At 36.6% G+C, this 12,171-nt stretch overlaps 1 protein-coding gene and 1 long non-coding RNA gene across 2 annotated transcripts in view; one reads left to right on the forward strand and one right to left on the reverse strand.

The window, feature by feature from the left end:
- NTF3 (neurotrophin 3) overlaps window positions 1–12,171 on the reverse strand; it is a 54,258-nt gene that overhangs the window by 20,133 nt on the left and 21,954 nt on the right. The gene's annotated exons all lie outside the window — the stretch shown is intronic.
- LOC118157719 overlaps window positions 7,257–12,171 on the forward strand; it is an 11,175-nt gene continuing 6,260 nt past the window's right edge. Inside the window, exon 1 of the long non-coding RNA XR_004746714.1 lies at window positions 7,257–7,783. This is a non-coding gene — a long non-coding RNA (uncharacterized LOC118157719). The remainder of the gene's footprint in view (window positions 7,784–12,171) is intronic.

Raw genomic sequence — 12,171 nt, forward strand, 5'->3', positions numbered from 1 at the left:
AAAGAAAGAAAGAAAGAAAGAAAGAAAGAAAGAAAGAAAGAAAGAAAGAAAGAAAGAAAGAAAGAAAGAAAGAAAGAAAGAAAACCTACCAAACCAGAGTAAAGCCATGTACTCTGCTGATGAGTACAGTATAGGAGCCTATATTGAGTAGAATTGTACATACAGAAGAAAATTAAATTAAACACATAAAATAGAACAACTAAACAAAGCAACTGTTAGTTTCCTCTTAGATCCAAGTTTGGGGACTGCAAAAGATCAAAAATGCTTTAAATCACCAGAGCATGTTTCAGTTGCAAAGATAAAATGAAAAGCTTTTTGAAACACTATTAAATTTAGAGGAGAGGAATCTCAAAAGCCGAAGGAGTCTCATAGAACTAAAAGTTATGGCAAGAAAAAGCATGAGTCAATGTCAGAAAGTTTACAAGTTGACCATCTGAAAATATTTTGGATTCACCAAATCAAAACTGCTTGCTTGACTTGAACATTAAAAGAAATAAACAACAACAATATTAAAATGTTTAGAAACACAAGTTGTCTATTTATTTGAAGTGAATAGGCCTTCTATCCACATGGTTTGAGTTTGACTGGACTTCTCTGATTCATAATGCTTTCTGGAATTTGGGAAGTGTGGAATGCACAGTGTGGCTGCTGTTACAAAGTGAGAATCTCATCTGATTGTTAGTTAGTAGCAAATCAACAGCCTGAAGAATAGTATCATTATAGTGGAATCATAAGAATTAATAATATTGTTCAAAAGACATGAGGGTTAAGTATTTAAATGTCTTGACATTTGTCTGACAATACAGGCATCTAGATTTTGCCTAGATGGCCAGAAAATAGCATAGGATCATTCAAATTTGTATCACTGTGAAGATCTGGCCCTTATCTGAAAGCACTCCAATGCTTTATGAAACAGTATCACCCAGGGAAGAAAGAAAAAAACTTGATTGTAAAACCATCATGAGCTAGGCAGGAAATGTTTTATGGTTTCATACCTTCACACTTTTTCACCAATTCTGAGACTCACTATTTTATTTCTTCATTAGAATTTTCTTTTAGTTAATTAAAATTCTCTCCTCTCCTCCCTCCTACCCTTCCTTGCTCTACTCCCAGCTGTCATCACTGTTTATGGTTTGAGTAAGCAAAATGTATATTTACCAGTATAGCTTTCTGTTGTGTTTGCTGGTATGTACTGCCTAAGGGCATGCCTGTGAATTGAGCACCTAACTACATACCAGCATGCTATAATACTCCTTCTTCTCTTGTCAGCCTTTTCCCTGCTGTGCCTTTTCATAAGCCATACATTAAAACTTTTCTTTTGGATTGTGAGATTTGTGGGATAAAGACTGACATCTTACTTCATGCCTGTACGTGAGCTCTGCCAGAGCTAGAGCACTAAACTTCCAAGTATTATCATTCCTGGGCAGAGAAATCTGAATCTCCTGTCTTTACCAAACACAGCTTTGGCCTTTGCCCTGTTCTCTGAACCTACATGCTGGATTAACTGAGGTCATGGAGCAGGAGAAACGTCATGTGCCTGCATTGCAGCTGCGTATTTCACTTCATAGGGTTGTGTATGAAAGCAGCCTTACTAGATTTTATTTTCAGCTGCAGCTGAATGCTATGGCCCTTCTCCTGACTGGATGTGTGCCCATCGGACAATCCCATAGCATCTTGGTTGCTTGCCAACCCCACATGCCAAAAGCATGTCCCCACTTCCTCTTCTCTTACATGATGAAGTCTGTGGGGTCTCATTCACTCTGACTTAGAAATATTGTGTCTTACAGTCTTAGCGATGTGAAGCCAGAACCTGAAGAAGGCCTCCGGATGTTATTGCAATAGCAATAGTAATTAAAAATATACCATAATTAAATGAATAATGTACAGTAAATTTAAAATCTAGATTTTCATACAACTAAAAAATAATAATAATAAAAAAATGTTGCAAATAAACATCTACAGTCTTATCAGAACTGTCCTTCAGCATCACGCAGACTGAAACTGTCACTTTCCAAGAGCTCCTGACTTAAGTACTGTTGAGTCCAACTGAAAGCTGACAGTTCCCAGAAATTTTGCAGGATTTGTTCTTGTGTTCAACTACTCAAAAAAGAAGTGTCTGGTGGTTAAGGTCACTAATCTGTGTTCAGTTCCTAACTCCCCTGGGAATTGCATTTATAAGTTTGGGAAACCCATTAAGGACTTGTTTATGCTGCTAAAATTAGCCTCATGTTTTTCTGTAGCATTACTAATGAACATGTAGCTGCTGCAATGTTGTACCAATGAAGGCAAAACATGTTAGCTTTAGTCTGAGATGTTTTTTGCTAAAGTTGACTCCTTGTACAGCTGAGGTGTTTGTATTGACTTCATTGTTGTCTTGACTGTGGGTAGCTAGATTGCATTTACTGATTCTGAATTAAAATAAAAATGCAGTTTTCTAAAGCTACTTTTCTACCTGTGAAATGAGAATGACAATACTAAGCTTTGTCTCAAGTGTACGGTTAAGTACATTGTAAAAACTGCAAGACTATACTTGCTGTGGAAGTGGTCGTGGGAAGTAAAGACAGCTCCTGTACCCAAGATTCCCTAGATTCCTCTGTGCATAGGCAAAAATATTTTTAGGTGTTTGTATCTACTGTGTATTTTACTCATCTATTTCAAAAAAACTAATCAAAACCTAGGGAATACTTACCACTATTTTCCTATATACAACATATCTATAATGAAGGCTTACATGAATATAGATGTAAATGACATTGCTGGATGCAGACATGATGGACTCATGATTGATGTGGATGGTAATCAAGTGGTCTGTGCACAGACTAACAGTAGTTGTGAGACCTCTCACTCCCTGTTCCCAGAGGGATATTAGCTTTTTTTGTGCTCCTGGTGAAGTAGATAACATAATTTGGCTTGTTTATGTAAACTGTGATACTGATTTTAAGTTTATCTAGAGACTACTTTTTGAAAAGAGTTCCTTATTTGATTTTATATAAGACCATGCAAAATCAGTTTCAATTAAAACAAAATGTGACTTTCTTACATCACATGATCTGTTCACATGACCACATGCAGAAACAACATGTATTAACTCCTCATTGTTGATTAGAAAATATTTTTTTGGTGACCAGTAATATCAGAGTTTTCTTGGGAAGCTGCACCATGAAAAAATATATGTATTTTTGCTGTACGTAGTGAAAGATCACAGTGATGCACCAGCTGAAATGTGAATCCAAGAATAAATGTGTGTTGTATTCCTTTCATTGAGTCATCTCCTCTAGAAACAAAAAGAAAGAACTAGCATCAAGGATAGGATTTTCAGAGTTGTCTAAATGTATTCACTCCTTCAATTGCCAAAAGTGTTCTGGACCTCACACATCTCAATAAATTACAAAAGAGCTCTGCAATATTGTGGTATGTGACAGTAACATCAGAGTTCAACCTGTCCTTTGATGGCCCTAGAAAAATATCTCAACATTTTTAAACAGTACAGATATTTGAGAAGCATTAATGAGATGAGTGCTCTGCCTCTGTGTTCTGGATTTAACATCTGGAGAACTCCTGCCATTACATTGTCTGAAAAAGATGCAGTTTTCCAGAAGCATGTAATTGATAAAAAGGAGAATCCGATATGATATTCTGTACCTCTTACACTATGAGATTTGACATGTTAAGTTTGTGTATAACTTTCTTCTACTGATAATTTTGTGCTACCAAAAGCAAATATGTTTCTTCTTTAGTGTGTAGAAACACTAGAATATGTTTCAGAAAGATCTTTTCTCCAATTTTCACTCTAATTCCTCTACAGAAACACAGAAGTGGCTTCTAGTTATTGAAGTTATGCTTGTGAAGAAAAAAGATATAACTATAGAAATGGACATACAGCAATGTATTACAAGTATGAATGGTGTCAAATGGTCATAGTTTTACTGGTGCTGAAAGAAATCTGTCCCTGTTCTGTAATTCAGGATACATGTCTTACCTGGAGATTTTGCTCCTATGTTTTCTTCATTTTTTATTTCCTTTACATGTGTGGTTGATTTATAATCAGAAGCCAGAAACATGAACCATAAAATGCATACCATTTATGCAAAATAAATTCTAATTCATGAGCATTCGTGCTTCTTTTTTTTTTTTTTTTTTTTTTTTTAATATACTTTTAGCAATTTGGGAACTTTTAAACAAATAGTTACACATAGAGTATGTAACATATTTCAGGACCAACCCAGCTTCAAAAGAAATCAGTGGGAGTCTTCCTGTCTCCTTTTGCTGAGGTGTAATTGGACTGATAAAACTGGAAGAAATATTGGGGAAAGCTTTTGGGATACTTACTCAAAATTACTTAATGAGTCAGGATTAAAATACATGATCCCTCTGGTATTTCCTAATCCTTCATATATTCAGTAATATAGTATGTCAAGATTCTAGAGACTGGAGTTTATCCTCTAAATCCACTATACCCACAGCTATACCAAACAGTGAGGACTGTTATATCATTCATATATGTACTATGTCAAAGAGATGCTAGTTTTGGGTGTTGAATTGCTAGTTTGGGTTCCTCATGACTCCTCTGCCTTTTTGGTCCGTGATATTCCCAGACATGACTGCATCCAGGTTGTCTAGGATCACCAATTTGTTAATAAGTAAACTATCCAGTGTGAATGGATTTCCATACCACATTCATCTAAATTCTTAGGCTCAACTCAAGCTGCTGATACTTTTAAATACACCACTTCATATCATTCCTTTGAAAACCTGGGAAGCCTTGGAATATATTTGGATCTAAAACCTTAACTGCCTCTAGATATATGAATACACTCATGACTCTTTTACCCTTCCTCTTTAAATCACCACTCCACCCCTCCCTCCCCCCCCCCCCCCCCCAAGTTAATATTCTCAGGCTGTATTTTTTTTTTTCAGTCCTCTCCCAGTAAAATGGACACTTTTTTGACTGTCTATCACTCCTATTAGAGCCTGACTGCTGTAATGTCTGACTGGTGGCTGACCCACTTCGCACCCTTAAATTGTGCAGCAGGGACTTCTGAAATAACAAATCACAGTCTCATTTGCTTGACAGCCATTAGTTGTGACTAAACCATCATAGCAGCACAAAAGAAAGTGTGGAACAGCAAGGGTAGTGCTGCCTTATATTTCAGCCATCTGGAGACTAAGGATTTTAACAGACACACACAAAAAGTTTTCTTTGAAAAGAAATACACTAGTCACTCCAAGAAGTTATCTTTTAAAGTAGTACTCTGAGTCAGAAAACACAATCACTATACCTTGCAAAGCTCAAAGAAAATAAGAGCTTAGTAAAAAGTGAAGGTAACTGAAGATGAGTACTGAACAAAACCAGTACAAACAAGACAAAAAAAAAATAATATATATATAAATGTAATTCTGCCTTAAGTAGATCATGTTAAGTACCTGTGTATAATATTTTAGACTTAACAATAAAGGACATTCCTCCAAATGCAAGCAGTCATAACAACTAGTAACATTTTCATTAAAAACAGACTAAGCCTTGTCTTCATGTCAAAACCAATAAGCTGCAGAAGAGTAATTAAATGAATTTCAGCAACCCTATACCTCTTCATCTGGGGGAGAGAAGAGGGGATGGAAATATTTAATAAGCTAGCATCATTGCAACAGCTTGGTGTTTTTAAAAACACAGTGCCAAACTGCTAAAAGAGAAAATCTTTCATCTTTCTTATATATATGTATACATGTTAGGGGAGTGAGATGTTTCTTATTGTTGTACACTCTGTGGAAGAGAATATTCTCTTAAGAGAGAGAGCATTTCCAGTGAAACATGCATCTTCATTTTCTACTATTCATAAGTTAGAAGTTTAGAAAGAACTGAAATAAAACAGATTTAGTTGTCTTAACTGGTATAATTTCAAAGGGAATACAAATGTTCCTTATGCTTTCTAAAAAAAAAAAAAAAAATGTAGGATAAACAACAATTATCAATCTTCTGTTTTATTTTTTTTACAAGAAGTGATTGCAAGAGGGCTGGTGAAGTGCACCAGTGATCTTGTTCTCATGTACTAGCTCTGGTATTGAACATAGTTTACATCTTCTACAGTGATTTGCCATTGTTTCCATCTTACTTCTGAAGGCTGCACTATCTCAGAAGACTGCAACCCAAGGGGCTGTCGAATTTTCTCTCAGTGTTGGCATATCTTCAATTTTCTCTATTTTATTTTATTGTTTTGTTTTCTTTTATTATTTTATTTTATTTTAATTTAATTTAATTTAATTTTAATTTATTTATTTATTTTTTTTGCGCTGCTTTCATTTGACTCCAATTGACATGCTAAGAGATTACAGGCATCAAGTTTCACCTCACAAATTCTAATAGCCATAAGGACTGTATTTAATGAAGTGACTCCCACCTCAAAAGAATGAGACTGCTTTTACTATATTATTATGATAATCAACAGTTAAGTTGGCATTTGCCAGCCATAACCACAGATGTCTTCTTTGAAGTGTGAGAAAAACAGCACTAATGTCAAATACCACAGTGTGGGAACACTTGGCATACACCACCAGCTTAAGAAAATCAAGAATTTGGCTATGTTCCTGGAAGATACTGTGGTTGAAGTGACATAAACATGTAATTAGGAGATTCCATACATCAATAGGAACTGCACCTACTTTAATGTAAAAGTGATGGGGAAAACACAACATTTTTCATTGTTCTTCACTTCTTCTGACATGGAGGTATCTGAGACAAACACATATCTGACTGATTTTAAGAAGACTCCTGGGAGGATCTCCTTTAGATTTCAACTCCATGTGTACAATAAGCAGAGCTTGCACAACAGTGCCTTTGAGCAATGAACCAACATTAAATCACTGTCCAGTAGTAGTGTTCATATTTGGCTAACATATGTCTTGCTCAGTTCCAGTACAGTAAGTTCAATAGGCTTGGAGCTGAACTGCTGTACAGCCATTAATCAAAAACCCTATAAAATTGAGTTCCAGGAATTTATAAATATATAATACAAATATGAGCTGTGGGATTTTTTCTGTAAACACTCCATCTCGGAAATGCTTCATGTCTCCCCAAGCACCATAACTTCACCAGCTAGCATAGCTAGTTCTACCTCTTAATTTCTGTGTGTAACAGTGTTGTCTTGCTTTGTATCCCTGCTTTTCAGTTCACAGTCATTGTGAAGGGGAGAGAGCAAGAGGACTCTTCACCACCTCAGAAGCCTACCTGTTTTTTTTCTCATTGGACAAGCAGGGCATGACCCTATAAGTCAAGGACCAACATCCTGTGTTTTTTCTGGAATAAGGTGAACAGGACTGAATCTTCCCACCCACCTGTCAGCAGCCTGTCCATGAAACATCAGTTCAGTGCAACTCCAAAGTCCTTAGGAATCTCTCCATTAACTTTATTTGGATTGATCTATGAGATCCTAATGATTTCATTTTAAGACTGGACAGAATATATATATATATATACTACTTTGCTTTTTCTAAAGGAATGTTCTCTCTGTTTTATGCTTTCCTTTTATATGAAAACTTCCTTTGCACTTCTTCACTGCCATTCTATTTTCAATACCCCATTTTTATCTGTCATAGAGGGAAGTCTGAAACTGGAAAGTGTCCCCTTTGTTTCTATCTCCTTCTGAGACCACATGACTAGACCTTGCAAAGTGCTGCTAAGTGATCCTTTTGGAGAGTAAGGGTTGAAAATTGAGATCATTCTCTTGGCCTTTCAGGAGTAACATGTGAAGTACTTTCCCAGTGAATTAATTTGCTTACATATTATTTTGTCTTCTCTTGGGCCAGACTATGTTGTGATGGCATAAATACATGCTGGTCTCTGGAAAAGTTTTGTAAAGTGGAGTTACTTGAGTTTTCTTATGGGTGTTTTTATTTTATTTTATTTTATTTTATTTTATTTTATTTTATTTTATTTATTTTATATTTTATTTCATTTTATTTTTACTTTTAGTTTGTAATGAGACCATGTCTCAGTGATTTATAAACCACTTAAAACATTAATGGTAGACTAAGTAAATGGAAGTAATGTGTAATTGTTCATTTTTTAGTGGTGATGCAGAACATAATACTGCATATGCAGTTTACAAGGCTCCACCACTAGCATTTGGACTCCATTTTAAACTTATAAATCAAGTGCTAAGTATAGAGCTTGTTTGTATCTGTTAAATATTTCCTTCTAGATTCTTCTTATCAACCTCTAGTAATGATATATACATATGTCATGTAAGACAGTAAATATGCAGAAGTTCCAAGGAAAATTTCAGTGCCATATCTCTGCTGATTAATGTTTGAAAATAGCATAAAAGCTAGACAAAGATAACCTTTAGCATAGTCTAGAGGAATGAACACAGCAGATAAATGTTCTCCTATGGAAAGTGCCACAGCAAAACTGATATGCCACCCGGCCTCCATTTCGAGGATTACCGATGCTTGTGTTCTCCCCTAGCCCTGTTCATTCCAAGGTGTATTTAGTTCAGTCTGGCAGGCAGGAAATTACATTTTTGTCTTCATTTTACTGCCAGCTGTAAGCTAAACCATGCTTCTTGAAGGCTGTAGCAACGAACTCATTAAGCATTGGAATCTAGGGTCACTGTGCTCATCAGTCATTTTAAGTCCTTGTCTCTATTTCCTGCAGTTGTGCTCTATGGACAAAGAGCCTTTCCTATATGATGCACCTGAGAGAATTATCAGCTGAGGATCTGCACAGTGATGCGGACACTAGCACTACTGAAGCAATAAGAAATGGAGAAGGATCATAATTCCATACCTGTGGATAAAAGCTTGAACACTGCAATTCAGAGTAAGAACACAATCATGGAATGGTTTGGGTTGGAAGGAACCCTTAAGGATCATCTAATTCCAACCCCCCTGACATGGGTAGAGACACATTCCACTACAGCAGGTTGCTCAAAGTGCCATCCGACTTGGCCTTAAACACTTCCAGGGAGGTGCAGCAACAATTTCTCTGGACAATATGTTGCAATGTCTCACCACCATCTGAGTAAAGAATTTCTTCCTTATATATAATTTAAATCTACATTTTTTTTAGTTTAAAGCCATTACCCCTTGTCCTATCACTATGCCCCCTGATAAAGAGTCTCTCTCAAGCTTTCCTGTAGGCCCCCTTTAGATACTGGAAGGCTGCTATAAGGTGTCCCCAGAATGTTCTCTTCTCCAGACTGAACAAGCACAAGTCTCTCAGCCTATCTTCATAAGAGAGGTGCTCCAGCCTTCTGATCAAACTTGTGGCCCTCCTCTGGATTTGCTCCACCATGTCCATGTCCTTCTCGTGCTGGGGGTCCTGAAGCTGAACACAGTACTCCAGGTGGGGGTCTCAGGAGAACAGTGTAGAGGGTGAGAATAATTTCCCTTGACCTGGTGATCACTTTTTTTTTTTTTTTTTTTTTTTTATGCTGTTCATAATATAAAGGAAAGATATTAACAAACCGCCTAGCAACCTCATGTTACTGTTCCAGTTAAATTCTGTTACTAACATATACAGGTTAAAGACTAAAAATCTAGACTTATGTTTGTGTTTCTAAGTGGCTATTTCATAAGGAAATAATAAAATATGAGCCAAGGCAGCATCACAGCCAGGGTAAATGTTTTCAGAAACTCTTCAATACAGCAGACATTCTAGTAAAGACCATTTGCCTTTTAATTGTCACAGTGAGCTAAGGGACTGACTTAGGTGCCCATATACTGGTGTCTGTTGTGATTTGACATGCCCAAGGGGATTCAGCATAGCTTCCAATAAGTCACGTTGCTCTGGAAAAGCATGGGTCTTTGATAAACTGGAACTAGATTTGTCAGGCATTTCAAATGCCTCAGATATTAACAAAAGTTAATTTCTCCCTGACAGTATATGAAAATGAATCCTAGTGAGATTGTATCTAGCAGCATATATCCAATATTCTTGCTTTCTGGTCCAGTGATATTTGTTATATAGCATTGACCAGCTACTATGCATGAGAGAAGTCATAGTTCATTTGTTCCAGATCTTGTTTGTCATGTAGGCTTCCTACATTGACAAGGTGCTCTATTTTCCAGAAAAAGATATTTGACCCTCTTACATGACAATGTAGCAAGATCAGCCCTACTTGGTTAAAGGATGAGGTAGGCAGAGGATGTCCTTTCAACAACTAGGGATGCTACAGCATAGCAACAGATTGCTTAGAAAATGTCTAAAGTTTTGATCACTAAAAGCCATTGAGAACAAGATAGATGAGTAGATATTTATATACAGAGAGCAAGAGTCTGAGAGCACGAGTTTGGTGATCTCCTCATGTCCATTTATGAGGCTATATGATTTTCTTTTCTGAATCTTTCTACTTTTGAGAACTCTAGGAGTACTGCAGAAGGACACAGAAGTGTGTCTCATACATGCTTGCAAATTTGTGGTTGCTGGACAACACAATTTGCACAGAGATGTTATGATATGTTATTTCAAGTTATGCAAAATATCTATTGCCTTTGTAAACTCACAGGGAAGCAAAATATAATAGGAGAAAAACAAAACAAACCAACCAACCAACCAAACAAACGTAACAGAATGCACTCTGCCATGCACTAAAGAGAGAGATGGAATATAGTTTAATTTTGTGGTTTCAAACCACATTTTTAGTAAAACAAAGGACAAAAATAACCTGTTCATATGAACTTGAAATTAAGAAATAAATCATGGAATAATACTAAAAATAATGTATAAAAACCCCACAGTTTAATTTTGCTGGATTTCCTAAACTTTTGGTAATTATTATAATATATTAGGCTTCTTTAGGCTATAAGTTGTAGACTGATCTACACACTTAATGATATGTGTCCTTTTTATTGAATAAGGCTACCGAGACTGTGAAGGAATGCTCCAATGGCTCTTGCAGGCCTCAGCCTTAAGACAAAGGTAAGCAGAATGCTGGGCAAGATTTGTTCATGGTGTATAGAATTAACAGGATGCTTTACTTAGTGTGCTTTGCCAAGACACACTGGGGAAAAGCTGTTCAGCATTTATATATTTATGTGCCATGGTGTGAGAAAAGCATAAGATATTGTACTAATTCTGTACCCATGCTGTGTAGGGGCAGAACTCCAGGTTTGTCAGCCTGTGAGAGAATAGATTTGGCCCTGAATCTGTCTTGCTAGAATAGTTATTGAGATCTAGTAACCAAAATATATAACAATGGTTTCAGAATCTCCATGAATAATTGTGTGCAACTGTGTGTAATTGTGATCATCAAAAATAATCTTTGATTACATATTACCTCAGTAGATCTGCTGAATTCTCTGCAGCCTCTATACATACAGTGCCATGAAAGGCAAATGCTTATGTCTTGGAAAATAACCAACAACAAGCACACTGTGAAAGAGTGGGTGTGGAGGTAGATACCAGCCAAGAATATCGTAGGCTGGGTTTATAAGGTAGAGTGAAGAATCTTTAATGTCTCCATGAGATACGGTTACATGGTTACATCTTAAGAACAACAAAAGTCAAGTAAGAATTCTAAACACACTTCAAACCTAATAACAAACTGAGGTTATCTTGCAAAGGTAAAATGAGCCTTAACCAAGTTTTAATAATAGTCATGGGTAACAATTCTATCTGTAAGTATCCATTCCTTGCAGAAAACTAGCTAGCCCTCAACTAGAAGTCTAGCACATAGCAGGTGTTGAAAATGGAAATGTAATTTCCCAGCTAGGCAGACATCCAATATTTATGAGCCAAGTCTGTGGAAATAACTGAATCTGCTGATATGGACAGAATAATTTAGCAGAAAATCAAGTAACTTTTCCACTTCAAGAAAAACCATCATTCACCTTTTATCTTATCATATTCCCACCACAGCTTAAACGTATTGTCTGCTGCTGAAGCAATCATACAAGATACTAACACAAAATGTAAGAATCCTCACAAATATAGTTATTTTCAGTTATTTACTTAATTAGTTTTCTGACAGAGATAAGCGATGAATGGACGGGCAAGGGCAAGGGCAAGGGCAAGGGCAAGGGCAAGGGCAAGGGCAAGGGAAAAGGAAAGGGAAAGGGAAAGGGAAAAGGAAAGGGAAAAGGAAAGGGGAAGGGGAAGGGGAAGGGGAAGGGAAAGGGAAAGGGAAAGGGAAAGGGAAAGGGAAAGGGAAAGGGAAAGGGAAAGGGAAAGGGAAA

The sequence above is a fragment of the Oxyura jamaicensis genome, chromosome 1, assembly GCF_011077185.1.
Source record: "Oxyura jamaicensis isolate SHBP4307 breed ruddy duck chromosome 1, BPBGC_Ojam_1.0, whole genome shotgun sequence".
NCBI lineage: Eukaryota > Metazoa > Chordata > Aves > Anseriformes > Anatidae > Oxyura > Oxyura jamaicensis.